The sequence below is a fragment of the Callorhinus ursinus genome, unplaced genomic scaffold, assembly GCF_003265705.2.
Source record: "Callorhinus ursinus isolate GAN/ISIS: 27379988/994484 unplaced genomic scaffold, GSC_fseal_2.0 scaffold22, whole genome shotgun sequence".
Lineage (NCBI taxonomy): Eukaryota > Metazoa > Chordata > Mammalia > Carnivora > Otariidae > Callorhinus > Callorhinus ursinus.
Window position 1 is genome coordinate 14,233,369 of NW_027397084.1, and position 15,644 is coordinate 14,249,012.

Sequence of the window (15,644 nt, forward strand, 5' to 3'; positions counted from 1 at the left end):
TCCATCAAAATCCTAGAGGAGAACATAGGCAGTAACTTCTTTGACATCACCCACAGCAACTTCTTTAAGATACATCTCCAAAAGCTAGTGAAACAAAAGCAAAAATGAACTTTTGGGACTTCATCAAGATAAAGAGCTTCTGCACAGCAAAGGAAACAGTCAACAAAACAAAGAGGCAACCCACAGAATGGGAGAAGATATTTGCAAGTGACACTACAGATAAAGGACTGGTATCCAAGATCTATAAAGAACTTCTCAAACTCAACACCCAAAAAACAAATAATCAAGTCAAAAAAATGGGCAGAAAATATGGAAAGACACTTCTCTGAAGAAGACATACCAATGGCTAATAGACACATGAAAAAATGTTCATCATCATTAGCCATCAGGGAAATTCAAATTAAAACCACATTGAGATACCACCTTACACCAGTTAGAATGACAAAAATGGACAGGGAAAGAAACAACAAATGTTGGAGAGGTTGTGGAGAAAGGGGAACCCTCTTACACCGTTGGCGGGAATGCAAGTTGGTAGAGCCACTTTGGAAAACAGTGTGGAGGGTCCTCAAAAATTTAAAAATAGAGCTACCCTATGACCCAACAATTGCACTCCTGGGTATTAACCCCAAAGACACAGATGTAGTGAAAAGAAGGGCCATATGCACCCCAATGTTCATAACAGCAATGTCTGCAATAGCCAAACTGTGGAAAGAGCCAAGATGCCCTTCAACAGATGAATGGATAAAGAAGATGTGGTCCATATATACAATGGAATATTACTCAGCCATCAGAAAGGATGAATACCCAACTTTTACATCAACGTGGATGGGACTGGAGGAGATTATGCTAAGTGAAATAAGTCAAGCAGAGAAAGTCAATTATCATATGGTTTCACTTATTTGTGGAGCATAAAGAATAGCATGGAGGACATTAGGAGAAGGAGGGAAAAAATGAAGAGGGGGGGGAATCGGAAGGAGAGATGAACCATGGACTATGAACTATGGACTCTGAGAAACAAACAGGGTTTTAGAGGGGAGGGGGGAGGGGGGATTGGTTAGCCCGGGGATGGGTATTAAGGAGGGCATGTACTGCATGGAGCATATATGAAAACAATGGATCATGGATCACCACATCAAAAACTAATGATGTATTGTATGGTGACTAACATAACATAATAAAATTAAAAAAAAAAGAAAATGGGAGCTTTTATGTGTCTTGGAAGATAGTTACCTTTTCAAGGATAATCACAAGGTCAAATAACAGTGACAAAGTTACAGTTTACAAAGTCATTTATTATATTAATGCATGCGTAGTAAATACTATGGAATTTTTTGGGCAGGTGCCTGGTGGCTCAGTCAGTTAAGCGTCTGCCTATGGCTCAGGTCATGATCCCAGGGTCCTGGGATCGAGCCCCATGCCCCACGTCAGGCTCTCTGCTCATCAGGGAGCCTACTTCTCCCTCTCCCCCTGCCTGATCATGAACATGTGGGAGGCTGAGCACAGATGTGAATCAAATGGCACCTAGACTTGACAGATAAAGCCTATAATTAAATAACTCCAATACTCCAAGAAAGAGTCAAATGTCATAAGAAGATTACAGTAAAATCATCATCATCATCATCATCATCATCATCTGGGAGTTCAAAAAGGAGAAATACTGAATTCTAGAAACTCTTGGAAATTCTTTAAAACTGAATAACTTCACTGTTGTTTTGGAAGATGACGTGAGTGGGTTTTTAGAATTGCTGTTTTCTAAGTGGAAGTTTCCATTCTAAGTATTTTTGGAGGAATTCTAAAAGCCCTGGTGCCTTCAAATTACAGTTCCAGGCACACCAAATAAGCAACTGTTGATTGGGGTCAGACACAAGATCTGTGTTCCCAGATTAGAGAAGCACCTCAGAAAGCCTTAGTATTGGTTACCATCAAAATTGTATTACAATTCTAGGTATCAATGAAGATTTTGATGGAACGCTGAAGGAAAGAAGAAAAAAAAATGGAAAGTTTTAAGATGGAAAGGGTAAACAAGACATTAGCTCCAGGGAATGGTGGTAAATTTCATTTTAAAATGAGAGTTTATCATCTCTTATACACATGGTTTTCCCATAATAAGAGAAAATAATTTTAGAACAAGTATTCCCAAAGAAAAAAAGAAAATTACAAAGGTACAAAGACTAGAGCCATATTTCTACTGTTCTATTATTATGAAACATGTGGAAACAGAAGGGCCCTGGATGCCAGACACATGATCTAAATGGTTCAAAGTGTGTCCAGCACAAACTTACGATGGGAAAGATCTCTGTGGTCAGACCAGCGTGCAGAACATTGCACAGCATGAAGCCTTCTTCCAGATGCATTGCTTGTGTGTTGAATTAAATCAAATCCAGAGACTTGTTAACCTCACACAATATTCAATAAAGAAGGGTTTCCCAAGAAATGTATAGGTTGATTGTAATTATCTTGCAAAGCAGGTTATTGTCTGTGCACAAGTTACCTGGATGATAATGTTCCTCCAACAAAAACGATCATTCCTTACTCAGTGAATAAGATTCCTTGCCACCCAAAACCAGGTTGCAAACCTACTCCAGGGCCACTGAGTTAATGAATTCTAGTTCTTAAAAATTATTTATGTCAATGATCTCCTTCATTACTATAAAAAATAAAAATATACTGTATCCACTCAGCAGGCTACATAATAGCCTATTCATGTGAACTTTCTTCCCTTGGTTTTCTCAGCAAAGATTCACTTTTTTGGATGAATCCTTCTTATTTAAAAAATTTTCCATGTAGGTCAGGAGAAACTTCTATTTCAATCAATTATAAAGGTAAACAATGTATTTTAACACTCAGTGAATATACTCAAAATTTTTGAAAAATAGCAATCTGCATAAAAAAATCTTCAAAGATAAAAGATGTGAGCCTAGTCAAGTCCCCCTCTTAAGTATCTGTCCCAGGGAAGCGAGAATGTACATAAAGATTTATGGGCAAGATTCTCAGCGTTGCATTATTTATAAAAGTAAAAAAAAAAAAAAGTCCATCAAAGGACCATAGTCAAAAAGTCACTATGAATCCATTTGTTGGAACAATACACAGTCATTAGAATTTTTTTAAGATTTTATTTATTTATTTGACAGAGAGAGACATAGCGAGAGAGGGAACACAAGCAGGGGGAGTGGGAGAGGGAGAAGCAGGCTTCCAGCTGAGCAGGGAGCCCGATGTGGGACCCGATCCCAGTACCCCAGAATCATGACCCGAGCTGAAGGCAGACGCTCAATGACTGAGCCACCAGGCGCCCCTAGAATGTTTTTTAACGAATATTTAATCATGTGGAGAAATTCTTATAATCCAAGGTTACAAGAAAAAAAATTAAGAGGGAGAATAAAAATTCACTGGTAAGCCGTCTCCTAACTTCACAAGTAAGTATAGGCATGAACCAAATGCATCCTTGAATATACCAAGATGCTAACAGTGTAAGACCTCTATTATGAATAATTCTTATTTTCTCCTTCAGCTTCCCTACATTTTACAAGTATTTACAACGAACATGTACGATTTTTTTTAAAGGAAGACGTGAACCAAAATTGTTTCTGTCATTGTTGCTCAGTGATAGGAAAACAGGCATGATTGTTGGTGTTGTGTGAGGGGACCACAAATAAGGAAAGAAGGCCAGTCTCCAAAAGACGAATGAAAACCATACAAAAATGTGAGTAGCCATCTGTAGCAGAAACCAATGTTTTAAATAAAGAAGCCTTGCTGAAGAGTGTGCCATAACTCAAAAATTCCAACGAGAGATCTAGTCTCAGGAAGGCAGAGCAGGGACACACACACTTACAGACACACAAAACCTCCCCAGCTAGGGACAGAGAGAAAGAGAGAGAGAGAGAGATCAAACAGTAAAAAGAACAAGAGTGGCGCTAATTCCTTAGCTTTCAACGGCTACAGAATAAAACCCATCTTATGACTCTGGCAACCCAGGTCTTTCAGGAACTGAACTCCACCGACCTATTTATAACTGTCCACAAGTTTCATCTTCTGGCTAAGATCAGTTTACCCTACACTTTACCTACTCCAAAACACTTACCCTTCTCCATGATAGGGCCTACTTTTCCAAGGTCTGGGGTCCGTGGGCACGGTTTTCTCTCCTCCCCTTTCCTTTGCCTTCCAAGCAAGTCAGACTCACTTAGAGCAGCATCTGGTCATTAGAATTGTTTCAAGCTCCCAGGCAATTTGAATATGCAGCCACATGCCGAGAACTACTTATCTTGTCTCTGTCTCCGTTCATTTCTATTTTTGTGGCTTTCCCCCTTGCACCACCCCTCACCCTCTCCAACAAATTGAATCAATAAATAGCAGGGACTTGTCCACTCATTTACTCCTTCACTCAGTGGATATTTACTATGTGTCTTTCTGTGCCAGGCATTATTAATTTTTATAGCTGATCTCCTTCATCATCTTCTTCCTGCCCATCCAGCGCCTAGCATATACCCTGGCACAGGATAAAAACTCAATAAAAGTGTGTTCTGGTTCACTGAAATCATCACAAGGGTTTTCCAGCTCTTAATCATCATCTTAAACAGCTTCTTCTTCAAGAGGGTCAGTTAGCGAAGGTGTCAGGCTCTTCTTTTTAACATGATACTAGATCGGGAAAGGATCTTAAGATCCAATTGTCTTTAGGATAGAATTCCAAGGATAGGGTTTGTTCTGAGCAGTCTACCTCACACAGCACAAGGACTCCATAGTTTTAAAATGTAAGTACAACAATTCCTTCACAGAAGAATATATATATATATATACATATATATATATATATATAGAGAGAGAGAGAGAGAGAGAAGGGGAGTAGAATGTTCTAATTTCTGTTAGGACAACAAGAAGGAAACACATGCCAAAAAACTGACATTTATTAAATTAGTGTAAAGTCTTCTCAAGTACTATGTATTTAACTGAAAACTCCTGAGGCTTCCTGTTCTCTATTGAGCAAATCCAAGTGCTCTTCCCCCTTTAAACCTTTCCTCCACAGCCATGTTCCCCCTGACCCCACTCTCCTCCTCAGCCCACCTTCTCCCAAAGGCACTATTTGCAGTAAAGTTTGCTAACCTCCCAAACAGTTTGCTTACTCTTTTCTTCCTGTCACACACATTATTCCCTTCTTGACTCTCACATGAAAGGGAGCAGCAATGCTGATTTTTTTTTTTTTTTGGCCTTTCCCTAAGGCTTTTATACTGACAGTTAATTAAATGTGGATTTCCACTAGCTCAATCTGTTTCAGGAAACAGAAAAGTCAAAAAGAACTAAGGACTTAAAGTCTCCCTTATAGGTCCTAATTAACCAGCCAATCAGAAATCACCCTAGTGTTTAAGCTAATAACTATGCCAAGGTATGATTTCATGCAAAGTTTAAACAGGACATATTCAAAACAAGTTAGAGACAAGGATATCCATAAAAGATGAATTGAGGAGACATCAAGTTGATTCAAAGGTGCATGCATTTTAGCACTCTGCTACCACTGAAGGTCAGTCAGCCACACACACATACACACACACACACACACACACACTAGCATCTGCACATACAAACACATGTGCACAGATGCCCAAAAGCATGGAGACACATAGACACAAACTTGCACATATCTGTGTGGAGATACACACAGACACGTACTCACACATACTTGCAAAGACACATGCACACACATATAATACTCATACATAACTGCACATGCCCATACACACACACATGACATGCACACATGTGCACATGTATGCACACTCACATCTTACCGCCCAAACCAAATTCAAAGTTCCATGAGGCTGGTACCCTGTCCTCTACTTGTGTTCTTCCCCAGCACTTGGCACTGGGCTGAGTACTCAATTAAGTACTCAACAGATTACCAGTTAATTCAAAATGTTTACATAATTTTCTACATTGGTATGTCTAAATTTACTAATCATTTGACCTTCTTTATACAACTTAATATCTTATTTTTCCTAAATGAAAACTGTGAATAACTTCTACTTTTCTCATAGAGTTACAGGGGTGCTCAAGGCTGATGATCCTTGAGCTCATGCACTTTTGTAAAGGGAAATGCAAGTTTGATAAGTGTTCACAATCTCATAAAGTTCTACATAAAATAAGACTGGAGATGAAAAGGATGTCATAGAAAGAGATGGAACAATCTCAGAAGCAGGAAGTTTAGATTTTCTTTTCCGAAAAGAGTAGACTTACTTTGTTTCCTTTTGGCTTTTATGTGTTTAAAGACGATGCTGATTTGACTTTACCATTCTGTGTTACTACTAGTATCACATTAATTGTTCTTGGGGAAAGAGTAAATAGAAAGTGGCAGAATTGCTGCAGACATTTCAAGTCAGTGAATGGATTTCCCTGTTAATAGAAACCAAAAATGATCCTCAGACTGAGGCCTAAAGACATGTGAGACATGACATTAAACCTGACCCACTACCACATTTAAGCACTTCAAGGCTACTTGGTATATTTGAAGCAGAATGTTTTATCATAAAGCTGTATTTTTCAAACTCTTTTCCATTATGGCCCTGTGGTAGGAAGAATAATGCCCCCCTAGTGTCTACACTCTAATATTCAGACCTTGAATACATGAGGCTAAATTCAGGACCTACAGTAAGTGACAAACAAAACACGCATCTTTATCCAACAAGCACATTATAGGACTATCTTCTCTCTTCTAAGGTTCTCCTAATGGTCTCTCTGAGAATTTGTGGTTCTCAAATCTTTTTATAGTCTTCGACACCCAGATAAGCCCATAGGAGATGCTCAATAAATATATTTGAATGAATAAATGAATGAGCAAACAGATAAAGAGAGAGGAACTGGGTTAACCTTGTCACTTGTTTTAGATCGGGAATTTTTGACCTCGGCTCTATTGGTATCTTGGGTGAAATAATCCTTTCTTGTAGGGGACTCTCTGTGCAGCATCCCTGGCCTCTCCCCACCAGAGCCCAGTAGCACCCACCAAATTGTGAAAATCAAAAATGTCTCCTAATGGGGGAGGTACAAAATTGCCTCTGGTTGAGAACCACCACTCTAGAACAAAGGTCCTCAATTCTGGTTGCACATTAGAATAACTTTGGAAGACTTTTAAAAACCCAGTGGTCAGGCCATACCTCCAATTAACTAAGTCAGATTCACTCAGGGCGGCATCTAGTCATTGGTAGTTTCCCAAAGCTCTCAGGTGATTTGAATTTGCAGCCAAATGTTGAGAATCATTTCTCTAGCTGCCCACTATTAAAACTGTGGTCCATGGACCAGCAACTGGGCATTATCTTGAAGTTTGTCAGAAATGCAGAATCTCGGGCTCTATCCCAGACCTACTGCACTGGTCAGCATCCAGGCAGGAGACAGAAACCACACCAATTTTTTAAACAGTGAGAATTTCATGGAAAGAATTGTTAATGAGGGGCGCCTGGGTGGCTCAGTCGGTTGAGCGTCTGCCTTCAGCTCAGGTCATGATCCCGGGGTCCTGGGATAGAGCCCCGTGTCAGATTCCCTGCTCAGTGGGGAGTCTGCTTCTCCCTCTCCCTCTGCCTGCCTCTCTGCCTACTTGTGCTCTCCTCTCTCTCTCTTTCTGTTAAATAAAGAAATAAAATCTTTTAAAAAAAAAGATTTATTAACGAATGGCAAGGTAAGGATGGCAGAGTGGGAAGATCCTGAGCTTACCTCCTCCCACAGACAAACCAGAACTACAACTACATATAAAACAACTATCTCTGAAAACTGAAGATTAACAGAAAAGATTTCACACAACTAAGGATATAAAGAAAACTCCCACTGAGATAGGCAGGAGAAGCAGAGACACAGTCTAATCAGGACCCACACCCCTGGCACAGCAACGGATAAATGAGAGGGCTCTTACAACGGTAGAGACCCTCCCTGACAAACTAGGAGTCTGAGCCCAACATTGAGTTCTCCAGCCCAGGGGAGCTGCACCAGGAAAATGAGACCCCATGATGTTTGGCTTTGAAAAGTAGCGGGGCTTATGTCCAGGAGAGCCAGAGAGCAGTGGGAAACCATGCCTCTGCTCTCCAAGGTCACATGCACAATTTCACTCCCTCCAAGTCCCAGTGCAGAGGCAGCAGTTTGAAAAGTACCTGGGTTACACAGGAAGGAGAATCACTGACAAATTTTAGGGCACATGCCAAAGGAGCAGGTGTCTGTTCTAACCTGGCCTGACACTGGTGTGCTGGTGGGAGCCATGCCTGATACTCTCCATGTACTGCACAAGCACCACTGGCTCCACCCCAGAGCTCCCCAGCAGGCTCACCCTGCCCAACCCACCAGCTCCAGCCAGAGCCCTTCTCAAGCAGCTCCCTGCCCCATCATGCCTGGAGGAAATAAATGAAATAAAGACTAAATAAATAAATACAAAGAAGAGAGCAGGAGGGGAATAATGAAGGGGGGGCAATTGGAAGGGGAGATGAACCATGAGTGATGGACTCTGGGAAACAAACTGAGGGTTCTAGAGGGGAGAGGGTGGGGGGATGGGTTAGCCTGGTGATGGGTATTAAAGAGGGCACGTTCTGCGTGGAGCACTGGGTGTTATGCACAAACAATGACTCATGGAACACTACATCAAAAACTAATGATGTAATGTATGGTGATTAACATAATAATAAAAAAATGTAAATACAAAAAAAAAGATCAAGTAAACTAAGAGTTGGTTCTTTGAAAAGATAAGCAAAATGGATAAAACTCTAGCCAGACTCATTAAGAAAAAAAAGAGAGGGCCTAAATAAACAAAATCAGAAATGAAAGAGAAACTACAACTGATACCACAGAAATACAAAGGACCATCAGAGACTACTACAAATACTTATATACCAACAAATAAGACAACCCAAAAGAATTGGAAAAATTTCCAGAAACACACAATCTACTAAGACTGAATCAGGAATAGAAAATCTGACTAGATTGATCGCTACTAATAAAATTGAATCTGTAATCAAAAACTCCCAACAAACAGAAGATCAGCACCAGACAGCTTCACAGGTGAATTCTACCAAATATTTAAAGAGTTAATACCTATCCTTCTCAAACTACTCCAAAAAATTGAAGAGGAAGGAATGCTTCCAAAGTCATTCTATGAGGCCAGCATTATCCTGATATCAAAACCAGACAAAAACACCACAAAAAAAGAAAATTACAGGCCAATATTCCTGAACACAGATGCAAAAATCCTGAACAAAATAGTAGCAAACCACACTCAACAATACATTAAAAGGATCATATACCACAGTCAAATGGGGTTTATTCCAGGGATGCAAGGATGGTTTGATATCTGCAACTCAATTAACATGATATACTACATTAACAAAAAGAAGGGTGAGAATCATAAATCATATGACCATCTCAATAGATGCAGAAAAGGCATTTGATAAAATTCAATATTTATGATAAAAACTCATAAATGTCATATATGACAAACCCACACCTAACATCATACTCAACAGTGAAAAGCTAAAACTTCTCCTCTAAAATCTGGAACAAAACAAGGATGCCCACTCTCATCACTTTTATTCAACATGGTGTTGGATGTCCAAGCCAAGCAAGAAGATAAGAGAAAGAAACAAGGCAGCCAAACTGGAAAAGAAGAAGTAAGACTGTCACTATTTGCAGATGACATGATACTATATATAGAAAGATCCCTACCAAAAAACTACTTGAACTAATAAATGAATTCAGTAAAATCACAGGATACAAAATTAATATATAGAAATCTGTTGCATTTCTATGTACAGATAATGAACTACCAGAAAGAGAAATTAAGAAAATAATCCCATTTGCAATTTATCAAAGAACAAAATATCTAAGAATAAATTTAATGAAGGAAGTGAAAGACTTATACTCTGAAAATTTTGTAAGATATTAATGAAAAAAATTAAAGATGACACAAATAAATGGAAAGATATGCTGTGCGGTTTGGAAGAATTAATATTATTAAAATATTGCAATCTACAGAATCAGTGCAATCCTTATCAAAATACCAGTGGCATTTTGGGGGGCACCTGGGTGGTGCAGTTGGTTAAGCATCCAACTCTTGGTTTCGGCTCAGGTCATGATCTAGGGTTGTGAGACTGAACCCTGTGTCTGTGCTCAGCATGGAGTCTGCTTAAGACTCCCTCTCCTTCTCCCTTCCCCCCCCCCGCTCGCTCGCACACTCTCTCTCCAAAATAAATAAATAAATCTTAAAAAAAATACCAGTGGCATTTTTCACAGAACTAGAACAAATCATCTAAAAATTTGTGTGGAACTGCAAAAAACTGTGAATAGCCAAAACAATCTTGAGAAGGAAAAACAAAAGCTGGAGGCATCACATGCCCTGATGTCAAACTATATTACAAAGTTGTAGTAATCAAAACAGTATGGTACTGGCTCAGACACAGACACATAGATCAATAGAATGGAACAGAGAACCCAGAAAGAAATGCATGCTTATATAGTCAACTAATTTCAACAAGAGAGACAAGAATATACAATGGGGAAAAGACAGTCTTTCTAATAAATGATGCTGGGAAACCTGGACAAATACATGCAAAACAATGAATCTCAACCACTTTCTTACACTAAAATGAATTTTAAGTTTATTTTTGTATATGGTGTAAGAACAAAATGAAAACACAAATTTGAAAAGATATTTGCACCCCTCTGTTCATTATTTACAATAGCCAAGATATGGAAGTAACCTAAGTACCCACCAATAGATGGGTGGACAGAGAAACTATGATACACGTGCGTACACACACACACACACACACACACACGCATACACACACACACGGAATATTACGCAGCCATAAAAAAGAATAAAATCTTGCCATTTGCAACAACATGGATGGCTCTAGAGGGTATTCTGGTAAGTGAAATAAATCAGACAGAAAAACATATCATATGATTTCACTTAAATGCGGAATCTAAAAAAACAAAACAAACGGACAAACAAAACAAAATAGAAACCGACTCACAGATACAGAGAACAATCTGGAGATTACCAGAGGATAGGGGATTATGGGAATGGGCAAAATGGGCAAAAAGGAGATTAAAAGGTACAAACTTCCAGTTGGAAAATAATTAAGTCACAGGAATGTAATGTACAGCAAAGGGGATATAGTTACTATGGTAGCAACTTTGTATGATGACAGGTAATAGCTAGATTTAGTGGCGATTCCTTCACGATGTATATAAATGCTGAAGCACTAGGTTGTACACCTGAAACTAATACAATAGTGTATGTCAACTACACTTCAGTTAAAATTTTTTTTAATTAGTAACTGAGTAAAGTTATTAAAGCAATCAACTAGGTCATTGAAAGAGTAAAAATAAAGCTCTAGTATCAGGGTGGTAACAAGGGCAGAAAGTAGCTACCGCCTTTAGGGTTAGGGAAAGAAAGGAATGAGGTTGAAATCCCTGACAGGGGAGTTGCTTGGCCCGTGCTGGGGTCTCTGAGGGGCATAATGAAGTTCATCGTGAGAGTGTTGGAGAAACCGAAAACTGGAAGTTGCCGCCACAGGAAGGACCTGCTGCGGGATGGAAGGAGCATTGCTGAGGGGATGCCCACCGGGCAGCAAGCGGACGGGTCCGGTCTCCCTCCTCCAGCTTTGCAGTCTCCCCCTAGCACCCCGACGGGAGAAGCCTAGCGTGGAGCCAGCCAGCAAAGCACAAATGTGGGTGCAGAGTCCAGCCCCTGCTGCGCAAGGCAGAGCTTGAAAGTGTGGCCTTGGAGTTGAGAGCCGAGAGTTTTAACCAGAATCTGCATTTTAGCAAGATATCCAGGGGATTCCCATGCACGCTGTAGTGGAGCAAGTCCTGCTTTCGAGTCTGTCGCTTCTTTTATCAATCCGGACTTCTCAACAAGTTACCTCACGCTAGTCAGGAGCTTGGCAGCAACCTCAACTTGAAAATAATCACAATCCGCTCCCTAAGGCCAATGATATAACCATTACGTGATTGTGGTTTGTCACCTTAGACCTCAAGGGAGAAAGAAATGAATTCGGTCTCGGTGTGCTCTTAAAAGTTAAATATTTCCTTGTCTGTTTCCCCCCTTCTATTTCAAAGTATTACAAACAAAAGCAAATTGGCATTCTTTTGTTTCTTAATGCTTCCTTAAATGGCTAAGTAAAATCCTAAAGTTTCAACTGTGCAATTAATATCAACAAAACAGGACCCCTCAAGGAGACTCTGGGCCCTTTCACTCACCAGGGGACCAATAATTCTGAGAACTGGATATTTCTTTCCCACACAGCAGCCTCAGCTTCCCTCAGAGAAAGCCCTAGTAGCCGGAGCGGCTGCAGTTGGAGCGTCTCACTCCAGCAGGCATCTGGCAAATGCGCCTTGCTCACCACCAGAGCTACCAGGTGGGAGAGCATGGCGGCTCAGTGCCAACACAAGGACACAGCTGAAGAAAATAACTGGTCAGCAAATGTCCTCCTTCAGAGCATCAGCATGTTCTGCTCTGCTCGCTCGCATCACCTTGGCATTGCCAGCACATGGGGCGGGGGGGAGGGGAGGAGGGCAGAGGGGGGAGGTGTCCGTTTGTGAATGTTCCTGGTACGCTTCTGCCACCCAGTGGACGTTCCTAACTCTTACGCTTAGACTTCAATGGTAAAGTCTAGCATTTGGAATTTATTCAAAGTTTAATTGTTCCTAAAAACTGCCAATCCTTTTAATAAATATATTAGAAACTCACTTAAAATGGAATACGTGGGTAAGTGTAAACTACATATGTATACATATGCAATTTTACATAAATGGAAATTTGTAGTATGCTTTTATAATGAGAACACAGCTCATAGGGAAGTGTGAATGAAAACAAAATGACCTTTTTTCACATGTGGGAAGATTCTCCATAGTTTAAAAATATACTAAGAGGATCACCATTCCATAGATATGTACCTGCTCAGTTCTTAGTTCCAAACATTATAAAGTCTCTTTTGAGAATTTCACATGAAGTAAAAAAAAAAAAAATAACACAAAAAGTGTCAATTATTTTAATTCAAAGGTTCACATTTGTGTTATAGGATTGCCAAAACAATTTTATTTTATAAGGTTGCTTTGTTTGTGTCTAGGATGGTTTTATCAACCATGGATTCCAAGATTTTTAAGTTCTTTAAAACAACCCATGACATGTGACATTTAGAGATTATTCTATTTGAGTGTGGATGAGTAAATTGATGAGTAAATATGTTGATAAAAATATTATAGGACATTCTTCAAAGAAAACAAAGAAGTGTAACTCCTAATAATCATATATTTACTATGTAGAAGCTAGAAGACCAGGTGTCCTATATTAAAAGGGAAAAAAATCCCAGTGTTAAATCATCTTATGAATTTATTATTGAATTTGATAATTAATAAAGTAAAACATGATATCATAAGGACTCTTCTGAAAATCTCATTTCCTTAGGCAGCTCTGACTCAACTGCTAGCAACATATGATAGAAATTCTGCTCTTGATTTAAAAAAATACCACAGAAATCTAAGAATCATTAAGAAAAGTTTCAGAAGATAGAGAAGACACAGGAAAGCTGGCTATTTGGATTTTTAAATTTCATTAAGGTAAATAAGAAGTTACATGACAATTTCCCAACAGTTGGCTAATTATACAAAATGCATTCAGGCATTAGAAACTATTATGAAAATGTGGAAAGCTTTTTATTGTGTTACATTTCAACTGAACTTGAACTATAACAGCTGAGATGCACCAGCTCCTTTTGGAATTTATCCTGGTTCATTGCAAAGTGCATATGACAAAAACTGCATGTAGTGAGTCAAACTCAATTAAAATAAGACTAAAAAATTGATTTGAAATGGCAATTTAGTTGAACCAGAACTGGACCCAAATTGTTTTGTTACTCTACCAATCGAGATCATTCCAAACTCCTATCTCCACTTTACTAAACTAAATAAGGCTATCATTACAATTGCATTTTGATGTTGAATCATACAAAAAGGCATGATTGAATTAAGTAGCAATTCTCTGCTACCTTTGTGAGTTCATTGCAATGTGTGAGGGCTTACCTTTTTTTGCCATTTCAGTCAAAATGAAAAATCAGTCAATAATCCACAGAACAAGATTTTGTAAAGGGTCAAAAAAAATGTATACCTGATATATGGTTTGTAAATATTTTTTCCCATTCCATAGGTTCCATTTGTTTTGTTTTGTTTTGTTTTTGCTGTGGAGTTGTAGGAGTTCCTTATATATTTTGGACATTAAAGGGGCATTTTTCCATGGTATAAAGTTTCAGTTATGCCAAATGAATAAGTTCCAGAAACCTGCTGTACATCATAGTGCCCATTGTAGTTAATAATATGGTATTGTGCACTTCAAAATATATTAAAAAGGTGATTTCTTGTCAAGTGTTCTTATTATACACAAAAAAATTAGGACACAAGGAAGATCTGGGAGGCATTGGATAGGTCTATTACTTTGACCGTGGTGATGGTATCATGGGTGTTTGATATGTCCAAAATCATCAAATTATACACATTAAGCATTGTATGTCAATTGTACCTTAACAAAGTTGTTTTTTAAAAAAGAAACAATACATAATATTCAAAAATTACATTATACATCTTCAAATAAAACAATTTCACACTCTTGCTTTTTAGGTTTATAGGAAATTGAGCAGAAAGTAGTTTCCCCTTTTATTAACATCTTCCATTAGTGTGTTACATTTGTTACAATTGATGCATTATTCATACATCATTACTAACTGAGGTCCAAAGTTTGCATTAGCATTCACTCCTTGTGCTGTACATTCTATGGGTTTGGAAAAGTGTTTAATGAATAACATGTACTTACCAAAACAGTATCATACAGATGAGTTTTACTGCCCTAAAAATCCTCTGTACTCTGCCTATTCATCCCTCCCTCCCTCCCCTTGAGCCCCTACCATGATCCTTGTTCTGTCTCTGTAGCTTTTCCTTTTCCAGAGTGTCATATGGTTGTAATCATGCAGTATGCAACCCTTTTAAAAAGGTTTCTTTCTCTTAGCAATATGCATTTCTATGTCTTCTGTAGTTTGATAGCTCATTTCTTTCTATCACTAAATACTATTCTATTGTCTGGATATACCACAGTTTATTTATAAATTCACCTACTAAAGGATCTTAGTGCTTCGAAGTTTTGGCAACTATAAAAAAGAGCTGCCATAAATATTCATGTGCAGGCTTATATGTAGACAAATTTTTAACTCCTTTATGTAAATACTAAGGAGCACAATTGCTGAATTGTATGATAAGACTATGTTTAGTTTTCTTTTTTTTAAGATTTTATTTATTTATTTAAGAGAGAGAAAGCAGAGAGGGAGAGTGAGAGAGAGAAGCAGACTCCCCACTGAGCAAAGAGCCCGACTCAGGGCTCCATCCCAGAACCTTGGGGATCATGACCTGAGCGGAAGGCAGATGCTTAACCACATGAGCCACGCAGGCGCCCCAAGACTATGTTTAGTTTTCTAAGGAAATGCTAAACTATCTTCCAAGGAGGCTGTATCATTTTGCATTCCCATCACCTGTTGCTCCACAGCCTCATCAGCATTTGATGTTATGTGTTTTCAATTTTAGCCATTCTGATAGATATATAGTGGTATCTCACTGTTTTAATTTACAATTCCCTAAAT

The 15,644-nt window shown here is 38.8% G+C and overlaps 1 protein-coding gene across 1 annotated transcript in view; it reads right to left on the minus strand.

Annotated features, from left to right (window-relative positions):
• Nucleotides 1-15,644, minus strand: part of COL21A1 (collagen type XXI alpha 1 chain) — a 380,703-nt gene that overhangs the window by 223,845 nt on the left and 141,214 nt on the right. The gene's annotated exons all lie outside the window — the stretch shown is intronic.